The sequence below is a fragment of the Muscardinus avellanarius genome (assembly GCF_963383645.1).
Source record: "Muscardinus avellanarius genome assembly, chromosome: 5".
NCBI classification, from domain to species: Eukaryota; Metazoa; Chordata; class Mammalia; order Rodentia; family Gliridae; genus Muscardinus; species Muscardinus avellanarius.
The window spans coordinates 97,564,510-97,578,457 of NC_137790.1; positions in this window are offsets into that span (position 1 = coordinate 97,564,510).

The window sequence follows — 13,948 nt, forward strand, 5'->3', positions numbered from 1 at the left end:
TAGTAAAATACATGGTTCTCAAGTCATTAATCATCAGTCAGTGAACAATTACCACAGAGAGATAAGAAGGAAATGAGGACAGCTCTACACTGGTCCCAGCTTGTTGCTTGGGGGGAATTTCCTGGTGTGTGTGTGTGTGTATGTGTGTGTGTGTGTGTGTGTGTATGTGTGTGTGTGTGTATGTGTGTGTGTGTGTGTGTTGAGGGGAGCATCCACTTGGGGCCTAGCAGGCTCCCTGAGTTGAGGAGACTGAGCTGAGCACCAGGGGAGGCCAAGGTTGGGACACCAGCTCTTAGAACTCTGGATATGTGCAGAGTTCCCTCAAGTAAGCTGTTGAAAACTGGTTGACACAGCCATGTGAGAACTGATTGAGGAAAGAGTCATTCAAGAGAATTAGGGGAAACAATTCTTGCAATGAATGCAGAAAGCATCAAGAATAGTTTCTATTTGCTACAAACAGAGTGGGAGACCTCCTAATACATGAGATATCTGGAGAAGTACCCAGAGGGGTTTGCCTTTTCAGTAGGGCACCAGAGCCCTAGACTAATGCTAGGCAAAGGCCTCATCAAGGCCTCACCTTGCCTTTTCAGGACCACCAAGAAAATAATTCAGAGAGATCCCATGGTTGCAGCTGAACTCATCAGGAGTTTACTCATGTCAAGATCATGAGTTTACAAAACATCCCAGTAAGAACCTGTGTGGCTACAAGGACTTCATGACAATGAACAAAACCATGGGGTCTGTGAGTTTGCAAATCATCTGTACGATGTGGTGTTGGAGGTTCCTGTTGGACACAGTAGAAACATGAATTAGCAGACAGTCCCTCAAGGACATTCAGGTGCAAGTAACTTAGTCAGCAGTTTGCTGCACCCCTACAGGGATTCCAGTAATCACAAGACTGCCGATAGTGGTCTCTCTGGGTTGAAATGACTCAACTAACCATGCTACAGGCTCAGAAGGCTATGAACTCCCCTCCCAGCCATGTTTGGGTACTACAAGTACCAAGACCAGAGGCCAACAAGATCTCAGGTGATTGTAGCCATCCAGAGTAGCAGTGGGGTCCCTGGGACTAAATAATTGAACCACCTAAGCCCCAGTCTCAGAACAGTATAATCTTTCCCTGACAGACCTTTGGCCCTGACATTAGGGATACCAGGGGCCAGCAAGTGTTCACAAGATTACAACTTTAGGCTGGGAACTCAACACTCTCTCTACCAGCAGAGTTTGGGCCTGGCATTCATGCATACCAGTGACTAACAGCACTCTACATGATTCTAACCAGTAGATCAGTGGTGGTTCCCCTGGGCTATCAAAACGAAGCCAGCCAGACCACAAGCTTGGAATATAGTAATCTCTGGCCCTGCTAAGCTTAGGCCCAGTGGCCACAAAGGCCAGAAGTCAGCACTTTGCAGTTTCATGTATTCACAACCAGCACAGCAGCAGTGAGGTTTTTGTAAATATTTATGCCCCAAATGTGGGCATACCTACTTTTATAAAACAAATTTTTGGGGACATTAGGCCTCAAATAGACCCAAATACAATAATATTGAGAGACTTCAAAACAGCACTCACATCACTAGATCAATCTTCCAGGCAAAAGATGAGTAAAGACTCTTTAGATCTAAAGAACACTATAAACCAAATGGACCTAATAGATATATAGAGACTATTACAACCAACAATAGCTAAATATTCTTCATTCTGAATATATATTCTTCTCAGCTGTTCATGGAGCCTTCTCCAAAATAGAACACATCCTGGGCCACAAAGCAAGTACCAGCAAATTTAAAAAATGTAATATAATTTACTGTGTCTCTTTAGATCATAATCAAATGAAAGTAGAAATCAACAACAGGAAGACCAAAAGAAATTACATAAATACATGGAGACTGAATGATATATTTTTGAATGAGGACTGGATCAGGGAAGAAATAAGTGGAAAAAATTTCTAGGATTAAACAAAAATTGAGACAGAACATACTAAAATCTATGTCTAATTGTGAAGACAGTTTAAAGAGGCAAACTGAGAGTACTGAGTGCCTACATGATAAAAACAGAAAGTCATCAAGTTAACAACCTAATAACACTTGAGGTATGTTATTTCTTGAAAAAACAGGAACAGTCTAATCCTGAAGCCAGTAGAAAGCAGAATATATTTAAAATCAAAGCAGAAATCAATAAAATAGAGAAAAAATTTAAAAGATAAAAAAAACACAAAAAACTGGTTCTTTGAAAAGAGTAACAAGATTAATAAATCCTCAGTCAACTTGAGAGAGAGAGAGAGAGAGAGAGAGAGAGAGAGAGAGAGAAGACAAAGAGAGAATGAGAGAGAAAGCACTAACCCCAAATCAGAAATGTAAAAGGAGACATCACCACAGATAGTGAAAAAATTCTAGAGGATTGTCAGGAATTATTTTGAAAATGTATATTTTAATGAACTGAAAAACACAAAAGAAATTGATATATTTTAATATAATTGATATATTTCTAAACTGAACAAAAATATAGATAAACCAATCATTAACAAGCAAAGACATAGAAGCAGCAATTAAAAGTCTATCAAAGAAAAGCCCAGATCTAGATATATTTCATCTGAACCCTACAAATCCTTTGCAGAAGAACTACTGTACAAGTTATCCTATGAAATAAAAAATGGAATCCTTCCAGACTCCTTCTATGAGAAAATAACACCTTAATACTAAAACTGAGTAAAGATTTTTCAAGAAAAGAAAATTATAGATTAATACCATTGATGAAAATAGATGTAAAAATTCTAAACAAAATACTAGCAATATACATTCAAAACCACATCAAGAAAATTATACATCATAACCAAGTTAGTTTTATCCCAGAGATGCAAGGTTGGTTCAACATATGTAAATTAATACATGTTATTTACCACATAAATAGAACTAAGGACAAAAATCACATGATATTCTCAGTAGATGCTGAAAAAGCATTTGACAAAATTCAACAGCTATTCATGTTAAAAGCACTGCAGAAAATTAAAATTTAAGGAACTTACCTCAACATAATTAAGGCAATATACAATAAGCCCAAAGCTAATATCATATTGAATGTGGAAAAATGTGAGAATTTCCTTTAAAATTAGGAACAAGATAAGGATGCCCACTATCACCACTTCTTTCAATAAAGTTCTCAAGACTCTTGCCAGAGCAATAAAGTAAGAGAAGGATATCAAAGGAATTCACATATGAAAAGAAGAACTGAAATTATCTCCATTTGCAGATGACATGATCCTGTATTTGAAGACCCCAAAATCTTCAAGACTTCTAGAGCTGATTAACAACTTTAGCAAAATAGCAGGTACAAAATCAATCTAAGAAATCAATAGCTTTTCTATGTGCCAACTGTGAATCCAATGTGAAATACAGAAAACAATTCCATTCACAATAACCTCAAAACAATAAAATACTTAGAAATAAATTTAACCAAAAACGTTAAAGACCTCAACACAGTAAAAATTATAAAACACTAAAGAAAGTAATTGAAGATCTTAAAAGATGGAAACATCTCTCATGCTCTTGGATAGGCAGAATAAATAGTATCAAATGGCTATTCTACCAAAAATGATCTACAGAGTCAATGAAATGCCTATAAAAATACCAATGTTATTCTTTACATACCTAGAAAAAACTCATAAATTTCATATGGAGAAACAAAAGACTCAGAATGGTCAAAATTATTCTCAGCAATAAGAGCCATGCAGAAGGCATCACAATTCCTTACTTCAAATTATGTAACAGTACTATAGTCATAAAATCAGCATGGTATTGACACAAAAACAGACACATAGACCAATGAACCAGAATTGAAAATAGAGAAATATGTCCACACACTTATAGCCAATTGGTTTTTTGTAAAGTTACCAAACACATATGTTGGATGAAAGACAGTCTTTTCAACAAATGGTGTTGGGAAATCTAGTTATCAATTTGTAGAAACATGGAATTAAACCCTTACCTCACCCTGCACAAGAGTCAACTCAAGATGGATCAAAATTCTGGAAATAATACCAGAAACTTTGAAGTTACTAAAGCAGGGCATAAGTCCAACACTGCAATATACAGGCACAGGTAGGAACTTCCTCGATAATACCCCCAAAGCTCAGGAATTTGAAACAAGAATTAATAAATGCAATAACATTAAATATAAAAAGCTTCTGCTCATCAAAGGTAACCATGAAGAATCTAAAGAGAGAGTCTACAGAATAAGAGAATATCTTTTTCAGCTATCCCTCTGATAGAGGACTAGTAGCTAGAATACACAAAGTATTCAGCACTAAAACAAACAAACAACCCAATCAAGAAATGGGCAACTGAACTAAATAGACACTTCACAAAAGAAGAGATACAAATGGCCAACAAAACATTGAACATCATTAACAATCAGGGAGATGCAAATAAAAACTACACTGAGATTCCATTTAACCCCAATCAGAATGGCAATTATCAAGAAGTCAAACAACAATAAATGCTAGTGTGGATATGGAGAAATAGGAACTCTTTTACACTGTTGGTCAGATTGCAAACTACTGCAGCCGCTATGAAGATCAGCGTGGAGATTCGCCAGAAAACTGCTAATGGATTCAGTATTTGATCTAGCTATACCCACTCCTGGGTATCTTTCCAAAAGGACTGAAATCAGAAAATTATAGCAATATATGTATATTCCTCTACAAAGCAGCATAATTCACAATAGCTAAATCATGGAACTAACCTAGGTGTTCTTCAACAGATGAATGGATTACAAAATTAGGGAACAACTACACAATGGAATTCTACCTAGTAATCAAGAAGAACACAATTATATCATTTGCAAAAAAATGATAGGATGGAGAACATTATGTTAAGTGAGATTAGCCAATCACAGAAAATGAAGGGTCATGTTTTCTTTCATGTGTAGACACTAGGAAATAATGGGGATATAAGAGAAGCTTTATAGAATGGCAGAGAAACTCCAGTGGTGCAAAAGAGATGGTCTAGAAAAGATGGGAAAGAGAGGGAGGAAAACATAAGAAACCTTTTCCACACAATTTACCCGCATCCTGAACAAACAAAACTCAAGGTAGTTTGTGGAAAAAAAAGTTCCTTGAAAGATTACATTTATAATGCCAGCACCCACCTGATAAAAAATTGCCAAGTCAACTAAAAATTGGGTAGAAGTTACAGGGATAATAAATAATCATGAATAGATATTCCAATTCATTAATAATTAAAATGCAAATTCAACTTTAATGAGATACCACTACCTATTGAATGTTTAGATTTAAAATGACTTTTTAGCTGAACCTGGTGGCTCACGCTTGTAATCCCAGTATTTGGGAGGCTGAGACAGGAGAATCGTGATTCAAAGACAGCCTCAGGTACTTAGTGAGGCCCTTTGCAACTCAGTGAGACCTTGTTTCAAAATAAAGAATAAAAAATAGGACTAGGGTGTCTCTCAAAAGTAGAATGCCCCTGGTTTTCATCCTTAGTACCAAAAAAAAAAAAAAAGACTGTTGATACCATTTTTTTTTTTTTTTTTTTTTTGGTGGTACTAGGGATGGAACCCAGGGGCATTCTACCTCAGAGATACACCTCAAGCCCTTTTTTTTTTGGTGATACTGGGGTTCCTGGAAGCCCCTCTACCTCCGGGCTACACTCCCAGACCTATTTTACACTTTTTTATTTGGAAACAGGGTCTCTTAAACCAGCACGGCTGGCTTTGAACCTGCGCGATCCTCCTGTCTCTGCCTACCAAGCGCGGGGATTACAAGCGTGCGCCACCACACCCAGCTCCAGCCCTAATTTTTATTCTTTATTTTGAAATAGGGTCTCACTGAATTGCAAATGGCCTTATTAAGTAGCTGTCTAAGTCTCCCAAATGCTGGGATTGCAAGCATGTGCCACCATGCCCAGAGATACTTAGTCTACCCAAGTGAAATGATAGCTTATATCTGTACAAAGATTTGTACATAAATATTTTAGCAGCTTTATTTGAAATAGTTCAAACTAGAAAGAAACCAAATGTCCATCATAGGGTAATGAATAAACAAATTGTGACACATTTATATATGTATATATTAGTTTTCTAGGGCTGCCATAACAAAATATCACAGAATGGATGACTTAAACAACAGAAACTTATTTTCCCTCAGTGATGAAATCTAAACATCTGAAATGAAGGTGTCTTCAGGTTTGGGGCCTGCTTCTGCTGAGGCTTCTTTTTGGCTTGCCCAGGGCTATCTTTTTTTTTTTTTTTGGTGCATTGTTGTCTTGTTGCGTCTTCACATTGTCTTTTCTTGGGTCTTGCATCCATGATGTATATGTTCTAACCTCTCTCTGTGTGTTCTAACCTTCTTTTCTTAGAAGGACTTCAGTTAGGTCAGATTTAGGGCTTATCTTAATGTCTTCATTTTAACTTGTCTCTTTAAAGGCATTATCTCCAAATGCAGTCACATTCTGAGGTATTGGATTCAACTTAGATATATGGGTGAGGGGAATAGATAATTCTATAGCAGCATATAATGTGCTTAATTTGCTTTTTGTCATTGTAACCTGACAGGAATAATTTAGAGGAAAAGTTTATCTTGGCTCATGGTTTCAGAGGTCCTTGGCTTCAAGGCAGAAACATCATGGCAGCGGCACAACATGACAGAGGAAAATCTGTTCAACTCATGGAGTCTGGAAGCAGAGAAAGTGAGAGAAAGAGGCCAGAATCTGATATAGTTCTTAAAGCCAGACACTCTGTGAACCACTCCTCAGCCATACCCCACCTCTCAACTTTGCTGCCCCATACTTTCAACACATGAACTATTGGGGGGAACATTCCAGACCTAAACCATAAGATACTAGAATTCTATTCAGGAATAAAAAGGACTGAACTATATATAGTTACATGATACAACATGGATGAACCTCAAAATAATTATGCTGAATAAAACAAGTCAGATAAGAAAGAGTACATCCTGTATGATTCTATTTATACAAAATCCTAGAAACTACAAGATACAGTGTCAGAAAGAAGATAATTGGTTACATGGAAATAAGAATGGGCTGGAGGAGCGAATTACAAAGGTAGTAAGAAAACATTGGAGGTGGTCGATGGGTCAAATATATGTGAAGATGTTTCACATTATACTTTAAAAATATCTATAGCTTACTGCAGTTAAATGATACCTTGATAAAAAAAAATTTTAAAGAGCTATAAACATGCTCTACTTCTATGTATAACCCATGGCTGGACTAAATTAACACTGACACTTTATTATTCTAATAGTAATAATAAAGATAACTACCCAAAAAAGTGATAGGTCTGGATGAATTACCTTGCTTTGTTTTGTTTTTTAATCTGTTTTCAGCCCCTGCTCTTTTACCCATGCTCACACTCTCCTCTGGAAGAATAACCTACAGGCCTCTGGTGACTCCTACATCTCTCCTTGTTCTAATCTTGCTTCCTCCTGTAGATGTGGTTGCTTGGCTGATGGGTGGGCACTTGAACTTAATTGATCTAGTCAGATTTCTTGCTTGGAGTTTTCTTCAGTAAAACTGGGTCATCTTAGTCAATATTAGAGATAGAAGCTATGGGATGAAGAGTTTTCTCCTGCTGGTACCAAAGTTTCCTTCCCAGTGAAGGAAGTTACAGTGGGCTGAGGAAATGAAGCTAAGGTAGAAAGAAGCAGTAATAAAAGCAAGCTGGCAAGAGAGAGAGAGAGAGAGAGAGAGAGAGAGAGAGAGAGAGAGAGCGAGCAAGCAGGAGAGAGAGGGCTGGCTTCTTTTGAGGATCTGGTTCTGGATCCAGTTGTTCTTGAGAGCTAGTGATATATCTCATCTTTCCATATTTTTCCCCCTTCCTATGGTTCCTTATGCTTTTTGTGTTAATAATTTTCTCATTTGTCAGGTTACTTTAACTAAAGCTTAAGTCATATAAAAACTTTCACCAGTTTACTTTGTAATTAATAAATATATTTTCAATTTTTCTGTTTTCAATGGCTGAAATCCTGGCATAGCCCCTGAATAAATAATTAAAGGTGGGTCTGACCAAATCAACAATTTTATTTAATTTCAATGCATGTTCATCAAATGTCTACTATGCCTTAGGCATTGTATTAAATGCTGAAAGATATTCTCATCAAAAATGCATTTTAATAGCCACTCAAATTTTAAACAGCTAAGTCATTTTGAGACTTCCCACTGTAAATAATTTCATAGCAAAACTCTTAGGTGTACATTACTGGAGAAAAAATAGATGGATCCCAAAATTGAAGTCATTAGAAATATGTAACTATGGGGAAATGAAAAGCATTCAGTGATAACTTTTATTTTTCTAGAATCATCTGGATTCCAAGTCAACTCTGGAATAGAAAGTAGCTCCTAGACTTAGTCTTTCATGCTCATTTACACCATAATCAAAGGAAAGCTTCATGGTTCTAAATAATTTTAATTTAATAAGACATTAATAAGATATTCTGAACTTCTTCAGAATATCCCATTTCTGTTTTATTACCTCTAGGAAGTATAGAAACAGAGCAAATACTATAGCTTTTCATTAGAGTGTTTTTGGTTTGCTTTGGTTCATTTATTTTTTAAAATTTGTTTTTTGTTTTGTACATAGAAGCTGATTAGTTATTTTCTCAATAGTTTAAGAGTAAAAATAGGTTTTTCTGCCAATGGAAAGCTCTTCTGATAAAGAATGAAGGTATTTCTTAAGATAACAGAGTTAAATCAGGCATTTTGACACATGCCTGTCATCCCAGTACTAGGGAGGTTGAGACAGGAAGATCACAAGTTAAAGGCTGGTCTCAGCAATTTAGTAAGACAATATTTCAAAATAAAAATAAAAAGAGCTGGAGGGTACTTTCGAGGCACTTTGGGTTCAATTCCTACCACTAAAAGAAAGAAAAAAGATAATAGAGTTAAATCTCAAGTCTTCTAGTCCTCCTCATAGAGTTAGTCTTGGTGAAAATGTCTTAGAAATGATCAGATGAGGGCATAGTAAAGTGCTAAGACTTAATAAGTGCCTATTAATTGATTACATCATGAGATATATTAAAAATATATAATATCCACAAATGAAGCTCCTTCTATGAGATGATTATTTTAAAATTAACAAAGTAATAAAATATCATACACTTTTGGAAAGGTTTCAAGGTTGTTTGCATGCTTGTTTTGTTTTCTTTTCATTAAGTATAGATTTTAAAATAACTTTTACTCAAACTAGTACCTAATCAGAAGTACTCCTAACTCATTAGCCCAGGAGAAAAATACAGTGTTATTTATGCCAAAATATAATTTTGCAACATTTCTCACATTTTAAAATTTTATTTATTTCTTGTGCTTTTATTGGTGCATTATAGTCTCACATCATGAATTAACTCATGTTGACAATAACATACATGCACATGGCTTTTGGTGCCCCTCTACCTTCCCATTTCCCTCCCTCCCAATATAGAGTACATAGATTGATGTTGTTATATATACACATGTATACACATAGTCTGTGGTACTATTTCCATTAATGAACTTCAGTCTTTATCTTTCCCTACCCTTATATCTCCTCCCTGGCTCCACCGAGGTTTCTCTTCTGTTATCTGAAGACTTTGTTACTCCCTGTTCTGCACATATTAAACATATGGCCCTTCTCTCTCTATGATTAGATAATCTCATTTAACATAATGTTTCCCAGATCTTTCCATTTTCTTGCAATATAATTTTATTTTTTTATTGCTGTGTAGAATTACATTGTGTGTATTTCCCATAATTTTGTAATCTATTCATCTGTTGTAGGACACCTAGGTTGGTTCCATAATTTGACTATTGTGAATTGTGCTGCTATAAACATGGATATGCATATATTCCTGTAGTTCTCTGCTTTGTAACGATATCCAGAAGTGGTGGTATAGCTGGATCATTTAGTGGATCCATTACCAGTCTTCTAAAGAACCTCCACACTGATCTCCATTGTGGTTGAACTAATTTGCAATCCCACCAACAGTGTACAAGAGCTCCTATTTCCCCACAGCCCTGCCAACATTTATTGTTATTTCACTTCTTTATTATTTCAATTTTGATTGGGGTTAGATGGGATCTCAGTGTGGTTTTGATTTGCATTTTCCTGATTGCTAATAATGTTGGACATTTTTTCATGTATCTTTTGGGCATTTGAATTTCTTCTTTTGTGAAATGGCTATTTAATTCAGTTGCCCATTTTTTGATTGGGTTATTTGTTTTTCTAATTAAAATTTCTTAAGTTCTTTGTATATTCTAGATATTAGACCACTGTCAGAGGGGTAGCTGGTAAAGATCTTTTTCCATTCTTTAGGCTTTCTCTTTAGACTCTTGATGATTTATTTCCTTTTTTTTTTTGTGGTACTGGGGGGTGGAACCCAGGGGCTTTTCTACCTCCTGGCTAGACTCTCAGACCTATTTTATACTTTATTTGGAAACAGGGGCTCAATAAGTTGCTGAGAGCCTCACTAAGTAGTTGAGGCTGGCTTCGAACCTGTGTAATCTTCCTGTCTCATCCTCCCAAGTGCTGGGATTACAAGCATGCACCACCATGCTCAGCTCTTGATGATTTTTTTCATGAGCAGAAACTTTTTAGTTTGATGCCATCCCACTTATTAAATTTAATAATTTTCTGAGCTTTGGAGGTCTTGTTGAGGAAGTTTCTACTTGTGCTTGTATGTTGGAGTGTTGAACTTATACCTTCCTCTAACAACTTCATAGACTCTGGTCTAACTTACAGGTCATTGATCCATTACAAATTGATCCCTGTGCAAGGTGAGAGGTAAGAATTTAGTTCCATTTCTCTACAAATGGGTAGCCAGTTTTTTCCAGCACCATTTGTTGAAAAGGCTGTCTTTTCCCCAGCATATGTATTTGGCCCCTTTGTTGAAGATCAACTGACTATAAATGTGTGGATTTCTATAGAGACATGACATAGTGAAGGCAGTGTTACAAGGAAAATTTATAGCATCGAGTGCCCACATAAGAGAAACAGAAAGTCATCAAGTAAAGAATCTAATTACACATATCAAGGACCAAGGAAAACAGGAATAGTCTAATCCAAAAGCCAGGCAAGAAATAATTAAAATAAAATCAGAAATAAAAGAAAAAGAGAATACAAAATATAAAGAATCAACAAATCAAAAAGCTGCTTCTTTGAAAAGATTAACAAGATTGACAAGCCCCCAGTCAACCTAACCAAAAGAAAGAGAATCAACCCAAATTATAACAATATCTCAAAACCAATAAAATACCTAGGAATAAACCTAGCCAAAAAGATAAAAGACTTTCACAATAAAAATTATAAAACACTAAAGAAAGAAATTGAAAAAGACCTTGAAAGATGAAAAGATATCCCTTGCTCTTGTTTAGGCAGAATAAATATAATCAATACCAAAAGTGATCTACAGAATCAATGCAATTTCTATCAAAATACCAGTGTCATTCTTTCTGGACTTAGAAAAATCGGTCATAAACATCATATGGAGAAATAAAAGACCCAGAATAGCCAAAGCAATTCTCAGCAACAAGAACCGTGTAGGAAGCATCACAATTCCTGACTACAGATTATTCTACAGAGCTATAGGAATTAAATCAGCATGGTATTGGCACAAAAACAGGCACATAAACCAGTGGAACAGAATAGAAGATAGCATGCACTTATTTTTCACATTTTCAGACTAAGGCTCATCTCAAGAGGACCCTGAATCATCATAATTTTTCTTTATGTTAGCCAGATAATTAGTTCACACAAATATTATCATTTCTGATGGCAGCATAGCATTTCATTGTGCTGTTAAACTTCGAGGTATTGTTCAGAAAACCTTAAAATATCAGTAAGGTGAGGGATGGTTTTTGGGATGCCACTAATCCTCCTTACTTACTTTAACTACACTTCTAGTTTTCATTTTTCACCTGTAAAGCAAGAGGCAAATGAACTCATTATGTTCCATAGCAGTCATGTGTGGGATTAATTCATTTTAGGAAGCAGTGAAAGTTTGAAATAGAAGAGATTGGCTCTCTTATTATTCATAGTATGGAAATAACAATTGCATAGGATTGGCATCGGGAGAGCAGGTGAATGAGAAACATCATCCACTGAGGCTGCTAGCTGCCAGCAGTTCAGGGAGTATTAACATACTGGGATAAACCCCCAAGGCCAATTTTATTTCTTATTTTGAAACAGAGTCTTGCTAGGTTGATGAGAGCCTTACTATTTGCTGAGGTTGTTCTCCAACCTGTGATCCTCCTATCTCAGCCTCCCAAGTACTGAGATTACAGGTATGTGCCACTACACCCAGGTCCAAGGAAAATTATAATACATACCTAATAGAGTACATTTGGTGATGGTCAATCTCAAAGTAATATTATCTTTTTAAGAGATACAGGTCAGCTGGGCATGGTGGCACATGCTTGTAATTCCAGCATTTGGAAGTCTGAGATGGGAGGATTTTGGTTCGTGGACAGCCTCAGCTATGTAGTGAGGCCATTTGTAACTAAGTGAGACCCTGCTTCAAAATAAAGAATGAAAAAATAGGGCTGGGGGTGTCACTCAGAGGTAGAATGCCCCTGGGTTTTATCTCCAAAACTGCAAAAAAAAAAAAAAGATAGGGGTCTGCACACCTGTAATCCCAGCTAATTGGAAGGGTGAGGCAGAAGAAGGAGAATTGCAAGTTTAGCATCAGTCTGGGCAATTTTGTTAGACCCCCCCATCTCAAAAATAAAATTAGAAACAGGCTGGGATGTAACTTAGGGATAGAATACTCTTCAGTATAAAAAGAAAAACATGCATCACAGTATTTTTTGATGATAAAAAGGTGCTAGAAAGATGAGTTGTGCTCTATCAAAGGAGTAGTTGGCAAAAATCTTCTCCCATTCTCTTGGCTCTCAGTTGAGGTTCTTGATAGTTTCCTTTGCTATACAGAAGCTCTTCAGTTTCATGCAATCCAACATATTGATTTGCCTTTTAGTTTGTTGTGCCTTTGGGGTTTTGTTGAGAAAGTTTTTATCTGTGCCTATGTGTTGCAGTGTTGGACCTGTGCCCTCTTCAAGGAGCCTCAAGGTCTCTGGTCTAATTTCCAAGTCTTTGATCCATCTTGAATATACTCTTGTGCAGGGTGAGAAAGTGGGATTTGTTTCCATTTTTCTGCATATGGCTAACCAGTTTTTCCAACACTATGAACAGGCTTTTTTCCAGTGTATGTTTTTGGCACCTTTGTCAAAAATCAATTGGCTGTAAGTGTGTGGACTTGTTTCTGAGTCTTCTATTCTGTTCCATTGGTCTATGTATCTCTTTTTGTGCCAGTACCATGAGGACTAATATCTAGAACTCAAGATAACTCAGCTCTAAGAAAACAAACAACCCAATCAAAAACTGGGCAAGTGAATTAAATAGACACTTCATGAAGGAAGAAATTCAAATGGCCCATAAATGCATGAAAAAATGCTCAATATCATTAGTAATCAGGGATAGGCAAATCAAAACTATCCTGAGATTTCACTTAACTCCAATTAGAATGGCAATCATTTAAAACACAAACAACAAATGCTGGAGAGGATGTGGAAAAGTGGGAACTCTAAAACATTGTTGGTGGGATTACAAATTAGTGCAACCACTTTGGAAAACTGTATGGAGGATCCTCAGAAGAATCAGGATGAATTTACCATTTGATCCAGCAATACCACTTCTGGGTATCTACCCAAAAGAAAGGAAACCAAACTATCAAATTAATGCATGCATATCTATGTCCATAGCTGCAAATTCACCATTGCCAAACTATGGAACCAGATGGAACAGATGAGTGGATTACAAAACTGTGGGACATGTACACAAGGGAGTTTTACTCAGCCATAAAGAAAAAACACAATTACATCATTTACAGGGAAATGAATGGAACTGAAGGACATTATGTTAAGAGAAATTAGTCACAAAAAAGAAT